General features: G+C 45.1%; 3 long non-coding RNA genes and 1 pseudogene across 3 annotated transcripts; all 4 read left to right on the top strand.

The window, feature by feature from the left end:
* The first annotated feature begins 3,647 nt into the window (after positions 1-3,647).
* Positions 3,648-4,971, top strand: LOC123732565 (uncharacterized). Its single transcript, XR_006763231.1, has 4 exons — positions 3,648-3,728; positions 3,975-4,028; positions 4,503-4,556; positions 4,928-4,971. It is a non-coding gene; the product is annotated as an uncharacterized lncRNA (long non-coding RNA).
* A 166-nt stretch (positions 4,972-5,137) lies between these two features.
* Positions 5,138-6,498, top strand: LOC123732564 (uncharacterized). The gene is made up of 5 exons (XR_006763230.1): positions 5,138-5,191; positions 5,529-5,689; positions 5,884-5,937; positions 6,081-6,241; positions 6,407-6,498. It is a non-coding gene; the product is annotated as an uncharacterized lncRNA (long non-coding RNA).
* Positions 6,499-6,701: 203 nt separating this feature from the next.
* Positions 6,702-7,357, top strand: LOC123732563 (uncharacterized). The gene is made up of 3 exons (XR_006763229.1): positions 6,702-6,786; positions 6,959-7,012; positions 7,260-7,357. It is a non-coding gene; the product is annotated as an uncharacterized lncRNA (long non-coding RNA).
* Positions 7,358-10,382: 3,025 nt separating this feature from the next.
* Positions 10,383-12,070, top strand: LOC123732567 (collagen alpha-1(II) chain-like; annotated as a pseudogene).
* The last annotated feature ends 1,876 nt before the right edge of the window (positions 12,071-13,946 follow it).

Here is a 13,946-nt window from a genome sequence, read left to right as displayed (position 1 = left end):
TGGTCTGTAGTTGTTGACATCGGAGGGATCGAGTGTAGGTTTTTTCAGAAGGGGTGCAACTCTCGCTCTCTTGAAGACGGAAGGGACGTAGCCAGCGGTCAAGGATGAGTTGATGAGCGAGGTGAGGTAAGGGAGAAGGTCTCCGGAAATGGTCTGGAGAAGAGAGGAGGGGATAGGGTCAAGCGGGCAGGTTGTTGGGCGGCCGGCCGTCACAAGACGCGAGATTTCATCTGGAGAGAGAGGGGAGAAAGAGGTCAAAGCACAGGGTAGGGCAGTGTGAGCAAGACCAGCGGTGTCGTTTGACTTAGCAAACGAGGATCGGATGTCGTCGACCTTCTTTTCAAAATGGTTGACGAAGTCATCCGCAGAGAGGGAGGAGGGGGGGAGGGGGAGGAGGATTCAGGAGGGAGGAGAAGGTGGCAAAGAGCTTCCTAGGGTTAGAGGCAGATGCTTGGAAGGCAGGTTAAATAGAAAGGCAGGTTATGCTGGCGCTGGTTTCTTTCTAAATGGGGTGCATGTCTATCTGAGCCTTCCTCCAAAGTTCAGCATGTTCAGTTCATTTATTTGGCCTTTGACAGAAATGTCTCTTGCATTATCGAGCAATGAGACAACATCAAGGGTAGCAACATTTTCCACTTGGATCTTCCTTCAGTCTAGGCCAGCTTTAAAGTGCTTAGTGCATGTTGAGCAGTTTGATGCTCCTAGGGACAAGTAAGTTTATCCACACCCGAAGTTGAGTGCAACAACAATATATTCAATACATGTTATGGTGCTCTTAAAAGGCCATACAATAAAATATAACAAACACTAATGTATGATGTGGCAGCCATCTTGTTTGATTATGACGTCATTGCAGGGTGCACCTGGTGATCATGGAACGCTGGGTCCCATGGGAGACTAGGGGAGGAGGGGAGAACGGGGTGACGCCGGGACTTCAGGTGCCGCTGGACCCAATGGAGAGAGAGTAAATCAGCTCTTTCACTCACTACAAGAACTTTGTCTGTCTCTCTCTCTTTGTCTCTTCTGCTCTCTGTCTTTCCTCAGTACATTCAATAACAGCAGAATTATTTGATTAAAATCAAAACCATTTAGCAAGTTCTATTAAAACCAATTTGTAATTTCCAGGGTGCTCCTGGCAGTAGAGGTTTTCCTGGTCAGGATGGGTTACCTGGTCAAAAGGTAGGTTGATTTCTCTTTGAATCTATAGAATAAGTCAGCTGGTATAAGTCATTGAGTAATAATATTATGCCATTCAAACGCCTCACTCCATTCTGGGATCAGGGTGCCCAAGGTGAGAGAGGACTGGGTGGGTCATCTGGTGCCAAAGGTGCCGATGGTGTCCCAGGATGCACTGGAGAGCCAGGTCTTCCAGGGGCACGGGTGAGATGACACACCTCTACCTCTCGTCAGCATTCTCTATCACAGAAGAATATTCCTTTGTGGTGATCATCACGCTCATGTTGATCCTAGATGAAAAAGACATGAGAAGTACATGAACAGAACCGCCTAAAAAAGAGTCAACATTTTAATAAAATCCTCCCTTTTCTTTCCTCAGGGTCTGTCGGGTCTTCTCGGCGCCCAGGGTCCTGAGGGACACCAAGGACCAATGGTGTCCCTCAATTCTTGCACGAAATCACGCACAGAATGAGCAGTAAGGCTGGTGGCATTGTCATGCTGGAGGGTCATGTCAGGATGAGCCTGCAGGAAGGGTACCACATGAGGGAGGAGGATGTCGTCCCTGTAACGCGCAGCGTTGAGATTGCCTGCAATGACAAGCTCAGTCCGATGATGCTGTGACACATCGCCCCAGACCATGAAGGACCCTCCACCTCCAAATCGATCCCGCTCCAGAGTACAGACCCCAGTGTAATTCTCATTGCTTCGACAATATACGCGAATCTGACCATCACACCTGGTGAGACAAAACCGCGGCTCATCAGTGAAGAGCACTTTTTACCAGTCCTGTCTGGTCCAGCGACGGTCGGTTTGTGCCCATAAGCGACGTTGTTGCCGGTGATGTCTGGTGAGGACCTGCCTTACAGCAGGCCTACAAGCCCTCAGTCCAGCCTCTCTCAGCCTATTGCGGACAGTCTGAGCACTGATGGAGGGATTGTGGGTTCCTGGTGTAACTCGGGCAGTTGTTGTTGCCATCCTGTACCTGTCCCGCAGGTGTGATGTTCGGATGTACCGATCCTATACAGGTGTTGTTACACGTGGTCTGCCACTGCGAGGACAATCAGCTGTCTGTCCTGTCTCCCTGTAGCGCTGTCTAAGGCGTCTCACAGTACGGACATTGAAATTTATTGCCCTGGCCATATCAGTCCCCATGCCTCCTTGCAGCATGCCTAAGGCATGTTCATGAGGATGAACAGGGACCCTGGGCATCTTTCTTTTGGTGTTTTTCAGAGACAGTAGAAAGGCCTCTTTATTGTCCTAAGTTTTCATAACTGTGACCATAATTGCCCACAGGTGCATGTTCATTAATTGTTTGTGGTTCATTGAACAAGCATGGAAACAGTGTTTAAACCCTTTACAATGAAGATCTGTAAAGTTATTTGGATTTTTACGAGTTATCTTTGAAAGACAAGGTCCTGAAAAAGGGACGTTTCTTTTTTTGCTGAGTTTATATATACTCCCCTGCCTATTTATTTGGACAGTGATGTTAAAACATATAATTTGGCTCTATACTCCAGCATTTTGGATTTGATAATCTTTATTTAACTAGACAAGTCAGTTAAGAACAAATTCTTATTTACAATGACGGCCTACACCAGCCAAACCCTCCCCTAACTCGGACAATTATGCACCGCTCTATGGGACTCCCAAACACAGCCAGTTGTGATACAGCCCAGGATCAAACCAAGGTCTGTAGTGACGCCTCTAGCACTGAGATGCAGTGACTTAGACAGCTGCACCACTCGGGAGTCAATTTGAGTTGAAATGTTTTATATGAGGTGATTTCATACATACCGGTATCTGTTTTACCGTTTTGAAATGAATGCACTTTATGTATTTTTTTCTAGTACCCCATTTGAAGGGGTCTTAAGTATTTGGACAAATTCGCTTAAAGTGCATTAAATTAGGTCAAAAGTTTAGTATTTGGTCACATATTCCTAGCACGCAATGACTCTACAGTCTTGTTGGATGCATTTGCAGTTTGTTTTGGTTGTGTTTCAGATTATGTTATGCCCAATAGAAATTAATGGTAAATAATGTATTGTGTAATTTTGGAGTCTCTTTTACTGTAAATAAGAATAGAATGTTTCTGAACATTTCTGCATTAATGTGGATGCTACCATGATTATGGATAATCCTGAATGAATGATGAGTGAGAAAGTTTCAGATGCACAAAGATCAGGCTCCCAAACATCCTAACCTCTCATCATTACAATAGGTCAGCATTTTGGGAGGGTATGATATTTGTGTGTCTGTAGATTTCTCACTCATCATTATTCATGATTCATTCATGATTATCCGTAATCATGGTAGCATCCACATTAATGTAGAAGTGTTCAGAAACATTAAATACGCAGGGGAGTGTATAATACATGTTTTTATCTATAGACAGGCCAAATGTGAACCTGCCTCTGTTTCTGTCTCTCTCTCTCTCCCATCCCCTCTCTCTCTCAGGGAGGAGGAGGAGAGGATGGGGACCAGGTCCAGCAGGGTCAGCTGGTACCAGAGGTCCAGCTGGAACCATGGGTGTCGTTGGACCAAAAGGCTTTACTGTGAGTAACCAGCACTTTCTGGTGATCATGTGTGTGTGTGTTCCTTTCCACAATGTACAGTAGAACCAGCTCCATTAAACCCATCACATTTAGAATGATGAATGAAATACTGTAGTTGTTTGAATGCGTCTACCAAGGATCATACAATGTCAGGAGAGACACTGGAATGCTACTGATATGATATAAGAAGAGGGAAACATTGACATGTTATTGTGATTGTGGATCATTGTTCATTTGTCCTCACAGGGAGACCCTGGTAAGACAGGAGAAGTGGGGACCCCAGGTGTTGCAGGACAGAGGGTAAGTACACTACACTCATCAGGGGTTTAAATATGATTTTGTAGGTGGTGGAACTGCACCTCAAACTGGTTCATTTCCAAATATAAACTGGGTGGTTCGAGCCCTGAATGCTGATTGGCTGACAGCCGTGGTATATCAGACCGTATACCACGGGTATGACAAAATATTTATTTTTACTGCTCTAATTATGTTGGTAACCAGTACCAACCATACCTTTCTGAGTCACCTAAATGGATTACATCAAGGATTTAAGCACAAATAACATCTTAAAATGTAACCCACCCAAAAAATATTTTAGGTTCAAGTTGAGTGATATGTCAAAATGTAGTGACGTCATCATAACCACTTTTAGGCCCTGGGTGGATTGTAGTGACCTTTTGATGCACATTCTAGTTTCATTGGTTTCACAACCATAGTAAGTTGTTCACAGCAAGTTATAGTATATTTGAAATCCTGTTTGTTTTTCATTTGAAGGGACTTCCTGGTCCAGTTGGACCAACAGGAGGCATTGGGCTCAATGGTGATAAGGTAAAGCACTCACTCACTCACTCACTCACTCACTCACTCACTCACTCACTCACTCACTCACTCACTCACTCACTCACTCACTCACTCACTCACTCACTCACTCACTCACTCACTCACTCACTCACTCACTCACTCACTCACTCACTCACTCAAATGTATTCATGAAGGCCTCTTTACATCATCAGTTGTCACAAAGTGCTTTAACAGTAACCCTGCCTAAACCCTAAAGGAGCATCCAGCATACAGTCACCAACAGCACTTAGACAGACAGACTAGATGAACATACACTGTTGCAGAGAACACCTATCCATATTAAGGCCTCAGTATCTACCACAGATACCCAGACAATATATTATATTTGTTTGGTTTAGGGAGAGGCCGGCCCTAAAGGGACCCCTGGACGTCGAGGAGCGAGGCAGTGGCCGTAAGTACTGCGATTCATTTTGTAAAATTATTGACACGTGAAATACTGTAAGTTGTCTTGTGTACAATTGTCCCATAGTAAAAAAAGACAATTGCAACATACTGTTAATAGTTCTCATATACCTCTGTACTGACCTCTGACCCAACATCTGTTATAGGGAGCTTCTGGGGAGCCTGGTCCAACCGGTGCAGTAGGATTCCCTGGGTCTCCTGTGAGTGGCTTTCAAACAATGTGGAGGTCTGTCACGCCCAATAGTGTCAGCTATGACAGGCCCCTGCCCTGTTGTATTGTGTCCCTTTATATTGTGTCCCTTTATGCTCTGTTAATTTGTCAACCTTGGCTTGGTGTTGTTACAGGTGTTGTCTGAACAGATTACGCTGCAAACATCCTCCTGTATAATGTAGAATAAACATTTCAGTAATGGTCAAAGTCAATAACCATTTCTATATAACCACATAGTAACTATATCCATGGTGAGACTTGGAAGTCGTTTCGCATGGCGATGAATCTGCCCAGTAATCATGGTCATTGTGTCCGACTCTTCGCAGGGTCCCGATGGGCAACCTGGGGTCAAAGGTGAACCAGGAGAGGGGGTCAGAAGGGTGAGGCTGGAGCACAGGGACTCCAAGGAACAGCTGGTAAACTTGGTTCCCAGGGTCCTGCTGGTGTGACTGGACTAAAGGGGGCCAGAGGAACACAAGGGGCCGCGGTAAGTGAGTCGTACTGAGGGTGACGTATAACTGCTGGAGCATCCATACAAACACTTCACCATGGTATTTACTGTAGAAATAGACCTGATCATGGCTACTCAGCACAGAGTAGGAATGCTTTTCCAGGAATTCACTGAATACGTAGTACAGTATGTTGATATTTTCTGATAAGAATTTCATCTGTCATTTTCAGGGTGGGTCTGGTTTCCCAGGATTCCCTGGGGGAGTTGGTCCAGCAGGCTCCGTTGTGAGTTAATCCTACTATCGACCAATCAAATCACTTTATACCTATGAGATCACCAATAAATGATTTCATAAACCATAGAACATAGAGCAATATAGTGAAATATGTTGTTCCATTACTCAAGCTGTCTTTCCTCTCTCTTCCAGGGTGAGGTAGGGGCGCCTGGAGACATTGGTACCCCAGGGAAGGCAGGTACTCCTGGACTTAGAGGCGAGAATGGAGGCCCTGGGCGTGTAGGAGAGAGGGGGCCCCGGGCCCAGCAGGTGCCCCAGGAGACAAGGGAGAGCCTGGAGAGGATGGACCAGGGGTAAATATGAGAGAGTTACAGAAGTAAAAGTTTTAGCTGTATCGTTCAAAGTGGTTTACAGAGCGAGACTTCTCTGCCATCCTCCATTACTCTATACTTCTTTTGCTAGACTAGGAAATATCTGAAGTCACCATTGGCCAATGGGAGGGTCTTTGTTTCTGACAGGGCCCTGATGGGCCGGCGGGACCAGCAGGCATCTCAGGACAGCGAGGTGTTGTGGGCATACCTGGAGTCAGAGGAGAGAGCGGGATGGTTGGGCCCCCGGTACTGCTGTACGTATGGAACTCAAGTTCACATTCACCATTCATTTCTATAGCCTTGAGAGTAGTATCATTATACACTGAACAGAGTCCCAATCCAAGACTCAGTCAGATATACAGTACACTCATACACTTTCCATTTGTGTCCTGACCAGTGATGTCACACTTATTTACCCAGGGTGCACCCGGAAAATCAGGTGCCCCGGAAGTCGGGGAGGCAAGGGCGCTGTCGGTGCAGTCGGGTTACCAGGGGCAACCGGACCAGGAGGGGACCCTGGTCTTACGGTATGTGTTTTCACTTAATTGACCCATGACTGTTCTGTCTGTGGGTTCAGTGAACACATTTCATTCATGTGGGAATTATAATAGTTCCCCTGAAAAGCAGGTCTTTACTGTAACAGAAGGATACTGTACTATACAGCACAGGTAAACTTAATGTAGCAATCTGTCTTTACAGGGTAATGCTGGGTCTGATGGGGTACATGGCAAGGATGGACTTATAGGAGCCAGGGTAAGACACAGCTACAGATGGACAAGAAACTTTATGGAAATGTATGATCAAACCATTTCACCCGAAAATCAATCTATCTATCTGTCTGTCTGTCTGTCTGTCTGTCTGTCTGTCTGTCTGTCTGTCTGTCTGTCTGTCTGTCTGTCTGTCTGTCTGTCTGTCTGTCTGTCTGTCTGTCTGTCTGTCTGTCTGTCTGTCTGTCTGTCTGTCTGTCTGTCTGTCTGTCTGTCTGTCTGTCTGTCTGTAGGGAGATAGAGGGAATCCTGGTCCTGAAGGTCTTGCTGGAACTCCGGGGCTTCATGGCTCTGTTGGGCCAGTTGGCACCTCTGGTGTCCCTGGGAAGAGGGAAACAATGTGAGTGATCTGGACATTGCCACAATGCCATCGCAGAGTTAATTACCACACCAACGTTCAGAGCCTTCTAGCCTTGAGACATGACTGTAGACCCTTATGGCGTTAGAGGTCATAGGAGTCTACAGTGTTTGAGGTCAAAACACAGTACGAAAATGTATGCACTCACTACGGTAACTCACTACTGTCTTCTCTGGATGAGAGAGTCTGCTAAATGACTAAATGTAAAAATGTAATGTTTCAGGGTTAAGAGCTGTCATGCTCTGAGTAGATGTAACAAGGTTGGTAGTAGTAAACTCATTTCAGGTTGTTTGATTTGATTTCTCTTGACATTGTTTTTTTGTTTTTCAACACTAGGGTGCTAGAGGGCCTCCAGGACCCCAGGGACATTCAGGGATCCGGGGACGCTGGTAAGAACACCTCTCTTACATTTCCTATGAAGTAAGTACACTACTAGTGGTAGTAGTATGCCTGTTGATGAAGTAGAGTACACTACTAGTGGTAGTAGTATGCCTGTTGATGAAGTAGAGTACACTACTAGTGGTAGTAGCATGCCTGTTGATGAAGTAGAGTACACTACTAGTGGTAGTAGTATGCCTGTTGATGAAGTAGAGTACACTACTAGTGGTACTAGTATGTATTTTGATGAAGAAGAGTACACTACTAGTGGTAGTAGTATGCCTGTTGATGAAGTAGAGTACACTACTAGTGGTAGTAGTATGCCTGTTGATGAAGTAGAGTACACTACTAGTGGTAGTAGTATGCCTGTTGATTAGTACATACTGTATAAACTAGTGATATGCAAAATCTGTTTACTTTTTTTCCTGAACCAATATTGGTATCATATCGGTTTGAATGAACAGCATCGAAACAGTTGAGTAACATTGCACTTCCATGGCTTTGTAAAGTTCAGACAGCTGCTTGCTGATTGCCCATTGGGTCAGGTGTGAATGCCTGTGGTCCTAACCTACCCAACCAGTTCCAATACAATGGGAAGCCCGTTCCAAGTTTTAATGTCGCATGCAGTGAAAAGCCTGTCTTGCAAACTCAAAACCCAACAGCGCAATAATCAATAACAATGTATTATTAGGGGGGAAAACACACAAGAAATAAGAAATATGATATACACAATAAAGTAAGTAAGCGTTGGTAGCTCAGTTGGTAGAGCATGGTGTTTGCAACGCCAGGGTTGTGGGTTCGATTCCCACGGGGGCCAGTACAAAAAAATGTATGAAATGTATGCATTCACTACTGTAAGTCGCTCTGGATAAGAGTGTCTGCTAAATGACTAAAATGTAAAATGTAAAAATGTATACAGGAAATATTTATAAAGTCAGTTCCAATACCATATTTACATGTGCAGGGATGCTGGAGTGATGGAGGTAGATATGTATAGGGGTAAGATGACTAGGCAACAGGATATAAGTTGAACAGAGTAGCGGCAGCTTGCATGTGAGTAGGTGTGTAGAGTCAGTATAAATGTATGTGCATATTATGTGTGAGTGTGCAAATGATGGAGTTTGTGAGTGTGTAGGTCCCTGTGAGTGTGCAAAGATTTAAATAAAAGGTCAATAAAGATACAGAGTTAACTGAGATTGTCTGTGTAGCTATTTTGTTAGCTGTTGATCAGTCGTATTGCTTGGGGATAGAAGTCGTTCAAGAGCCTGTTGGTTTTAGACTTGATGCACCGGTGTCTCTTGCCGTCGCGGCAGCAGAGAAGTAGTAGCCATAGTAGTAGCCATAGTCTATGGCTTGGGGGGTTGGAGTCTTTGACGACTTGATCGCCCATCAACAGGCAGTGAAGTATACTGAAGAGCCTGTGAGAGGGTTCTGTGTCTACAGAACCGCTATCACGATATGCCCTGCTCATATCGATATCAATATCAAACGATATCGAAATCACATTGAATTCTCAATGTTGGTGTCCAGCACTAACATGAACCTTTGCTACTGACACAGGAAGCTGTATCTATTGACAGACCAGTAAACCCATGTTGAATTAGTCTCAGTGAGTGTTGATCTGGATAAATCTGCTCACAGTCATTTTAAAGCAAATGTTCATGTTCATCCTAGGGGCCTCAAGGGCCACAGGGAGACAGGGGAGCCAAAGGGAGACCAAGGAGAGAGAGGGCAGAAAGGCCACAGAGGCTTCACTGGATTGCAAGGCTTACCTGGGACAACTGTGAGTAAAAATTGACCAAGCACTATTAAAAGGCATAATCTGTCATTTCATTTATGGAAAATCGTATTAACTTGGCAAAATCAATGAAATGTTTTTATTATTAATTATGTCAGTCAATAACAGGCTAACCAATGGCCTTCTGTTTGTAGGGACAATCTGGGGATGTTGGAGCTGGAGGAATTGTAGGACCTACTGGACAGAGGTCAGTACACTGAATAAGCTGTCAATGCCTCAGTATAATGGTCCATTTGTGTGTGCTGTTTGTTTCCCTTTATAAATCCCATTGTGTTTCTCATCAGGGGCCCCCCTGGTGTGGTTGGCCCCGCAGGAGGTGATGGACAAATTGGGCTGACCGGGCCCATGGGCTCCCCTGGATCAAGAGGAACCAGTGGAGACATCGGACCTCAGGTGAGACGTTAGAGACTAGTGGTTCTGTTGTCATTATGCTGGTTTGATCCGCTATGACTTTCAAATGGATGTCAGAACAAACCAGGCTATGGATGTTGATAAATTGCTTCTCCAATAGAATTGCATGTTAGATTAAGCATGAAAATAAGTCATACCTGTGACACATTCAGTGTTTCTAATGCAAAAAAAAGCCAACAAGCAGACATGGCATATCAAAGGACAGTAACATACCTGTTTCTTGACTTCTCTCCTCTTTCCCAGGGGCCTCCTGGGGATGCTGGTCCCCCTGGTCCCCCAGGGACCCCTGGCCCTCCCACTGCTGGGGCTGATATGTTCGGCTTCAGCAGCTCCTTCGACTACGACTACGGCGAGGACCAGGATGGACCACCTCCACCCCCAGAGTTTAAGCGGGGATGAATCAGCCCCCCTCAACCCCCTCCAGAGTCCAACTGGGACGACTCCGGCCCCCCATCCCCTCCAGAGTTCAACGAGGATGAGGCGCGTCCCAATAATGCCTCGACCGTCCTCGGGGCAGACCAGGGCATCCAGACCACGCTGAAGAGCCTCAGTGGAAACCTGCAGAACATGAAGTGCCCCGATGGCAGCCAGGCCAACCCCGCCAAAACCTGCCAGGACATCAAGCAGTGCCCCCCTTAAAAAGACCGGTAGGTCCACTTTTCACCACAGACATTGTCTTCTTCTCTAGTTTTTAACTACTCAAAAAGACCGGTAGGTCCACTTTTCACCACAGACATTGTCTTCTTCTCTAGTTTTTAACTACTCAAAAGACCCGGTAGGTCCACTTTTCACCACAGACATTGTCTTCTTCTCTAGTTTTTAACTACTCAAAAGACCGGTAGGTCCACTTTTCACCACAGACATTGTCTTCTTCTCTAGTTTTTAACTACTCAAAAGACCGGTAGGTCCACTTTTCACCACAGACATTGTCTTCTTCTCTAGTTTTTAACTACTCAAAAGACCGGTAGGTCCACTTTTCACCACAGACATTGTCTTCTTCTCTAGTTTTTAACTACTCAAAAGACCGGTAGGTCCACTTTTCACAACAGACTGTGTCTTCTTCTCTTGTTTTTAACTGCTTTTAATCTTGCCTTACTTTACTCAAGCTTTTGATTTGCTGCGACGTAGTTAGGGTGTTATAGATGAATTAATGGAGGGATGTACTCGTTAGGTGATATTAACTTTATTGACAAGTGGAGTCCGTGTGTCTAATAGATGATGAGGTAGCTGATATGTATCTACTGTATGATCTGATACTTGGTCTTTCCATGTCCAGGAGACTACTGGCTGGACCCCAACCAGGGCAGTACCAAGGATGTTATCAAGGTGTTCTGCAACATGGAGACTGGTGAGACCTGCATCTCAGCCCACCCCATCTCAGCCAGCATCCCCTCGCAAAACATGGTGGACCAAATCCACTCCCACTGCCAGCAAACCTGTCTGGTTTGGAGCAAATATGAATGGAGGAACTAAAGTGAGTATATAAAATATACCCAATGTCTATTCAATGAACGCAATAAGTATATAGATGATAGCTTTACACTGTGGATACCTCTAAAGCGGCCAACTGCTTCTATGAATAAACCAGCTACCATACTGTAGAATAAATTCACCAAGCACAATACTACTTTAAAAACATACATCCTCTGCTGCCTTGATTATATAGCAATTGAAGACTTCTTTCTGTCAGAAAAATAGCTGGAGATGTTTGTGAAAAACTCTTACACCTCCAGGTGTATTTTTCTAACATTGATGTAAAAACTGAAATGCTGATTAATATACAATAGTGTCCCTGTGAAATTCTTTTTTTCAATAAACTTCTGATTCCAGTTTAGCTACGGCAACAAGGAGGAGCTGCCCAACGCCGTAACCATTCAGATTAGGCTGATCCGCCTGCTTTCTAAGGAGGGTGTCCAGAATGTCACCTACCACTGCAAGAACAGCGTGGCCGTGAATGACGGAGCCACAGGCAACCTGAAGAAGGCTCTGATCCTCAAGGGCTCCAACGGACAGGAGGTCAAGGTTCAGGGCAACTCCCGCCTCAGATACACTGTCCTGGAGGATGGCTGCTCCGTAAGTCACCTAACTACCTTCCTACAGTACCTACCTACCTATACCTACTTCTACCTACAGTACAGTATACCTATCCTACCTACCTACCTACCTACCTACCTACCTACCTACCTACCTACCTACCTACCTACCTACCTACCTACCTGCCTACCTACCTACCTATACCTGACTGCATACCTACCTACCTATACCTACTTCTACCTACAGTACAGTATACCTATCCTACCTACCTATCTACCTACCTATACCTGCCTGCATACCTACCTCCTGTTGCTACTTCTGCTTACAGTACAGTATACCTACCTACTTACCTACCTACCTGCCTGTGCCTACCTACCTATTCCTGACTGCCTACCTGCCTGCCTGCCTGCCTGCCTGCCTACCTGCCTGCCTGCCTGCCTACCTACCTACCTGCCTGCCTGCCTGCCTGCCTACCTGCCTGCCTGCCTGCTCCTGCCTGCCTACCTGTGCCTGCCTACCTGCCACCTGCCTGCCTGCCTACCTGCCTGCCTGCCTGCCTACCTGCCTACCTCCTACCTCCTCCCCACCTACCTGCTGCCTGCCTACCTACCTATCCTGACTGCCTGCCTACCTACCTATACCTGACTGCCCTACCTACAAACCTATACATACTTCTACCTACAGTGTACCTAGCTACATGCTTACCTACCAGCTATACCTACTTCTACCTACAGTATACCTACCTACCTAACTACCTACCTATACCTACACTACCGGTCAAAAGTTTTAGAACATCTACTCATTCAAGGGTTTTTCTTTATTTTTACTATTATCTACATTGTAGAATAATAGTGAAGACATCAAAACTATGAAATAACACACATGGAATCATGTTGTAACCAAAAAAGTGTTAAATAGCCACCCTTTGCCTTGATGACAGCGTTGCACACTCTTGGCATTCTCTCAACCAGCTTCATAAGGTAGTCACCTGGAATGCATTTTCAATTAATAGGTGTGCCATGTTAAAAGTTAATTTGTGGAATTTCTTTCCTTCTTATTGCGTTTGAGCCAATCAGTTGTTTTGTGACAAGGTAGGGTTGACTCTCATGAGGACCCCACAGGAAAGGAAGACCCAGAGTTAGGGATGTAAACAGAAGATAGGCCTATTTGGTAAAAGACCAAGTCCATATTATGGCAAGAACAGCTCAAATAAGCAAAGAGAAATGACAGTCCATCATTACTTTAAGACAATACGGAACATTTTAAGAACTTTGAATGTTTTTTAAGTGCAGTTGCAAAAAGCTATCAAACGCTGTGATGAAACTGGCTCTCATGAGGATCGCCACAGGAATGGAAGACCCAGAGTTACCTCTGCTGCAGAAGATAAGTTCATTAGAGTTACCAACCACAGAAATTGAAGCCCAAATAAATGCTTCACAGAGTTCAAGTAACAGACACTTCTCAACATCAACTGTTCAGAGGAAACTGTGTGAATCAGGCCTTCATGGTCAAATTGCTGCAAAGAAACTACAACTAAAGACAACAATAATAAGAAAAGACTTGCTTGGTCCAAGAAACATGAGAAATGGACATTAGACCGGTGGAAACTTGTCCTTTGGTTTGGAGTGCAAATTGGAGATTTTTGGTTCCAACCGCTGTGTCTTTGAGAGATGCGGTGTGGGTGAACGGATGTCCGCATGTGTATTTCCCACCGTAAAGCATGGAGGAGGAGGTGTTATGGTGTGGGGGTGCTTTTCTGGTGACACTGTCTGTGATTTATTTAGAATATAAAGCACACCTAACCAGCATGGCTACCACAGTATTCTGCAGCGATACGCCATCACATCTGGTTTGGGCTTAGTGGGACTATCATTTGTTTTTCAACAGGACAATGACTGTAGTGCAGTCTTAGGGCGTCTCACAGTACGGACATTGCAATTT

Source organism: Salmo salar, unplaced genomic scaffold (genome assembly GCF_905237065.1).
Source record: "Salmo salar unplaced genomic scaffold, Ssal_v3.1, whole genome shotgun sequence".
Lineage (NCBI taxonomy): Eukaryota > Metazoa > Chordata > Actinopteri > Salmoniformes > Salmonidae > Salmo > Salmo salar.
This window is presented reverse-complemented; position numbering and strand designations above follow the sequence as displayed.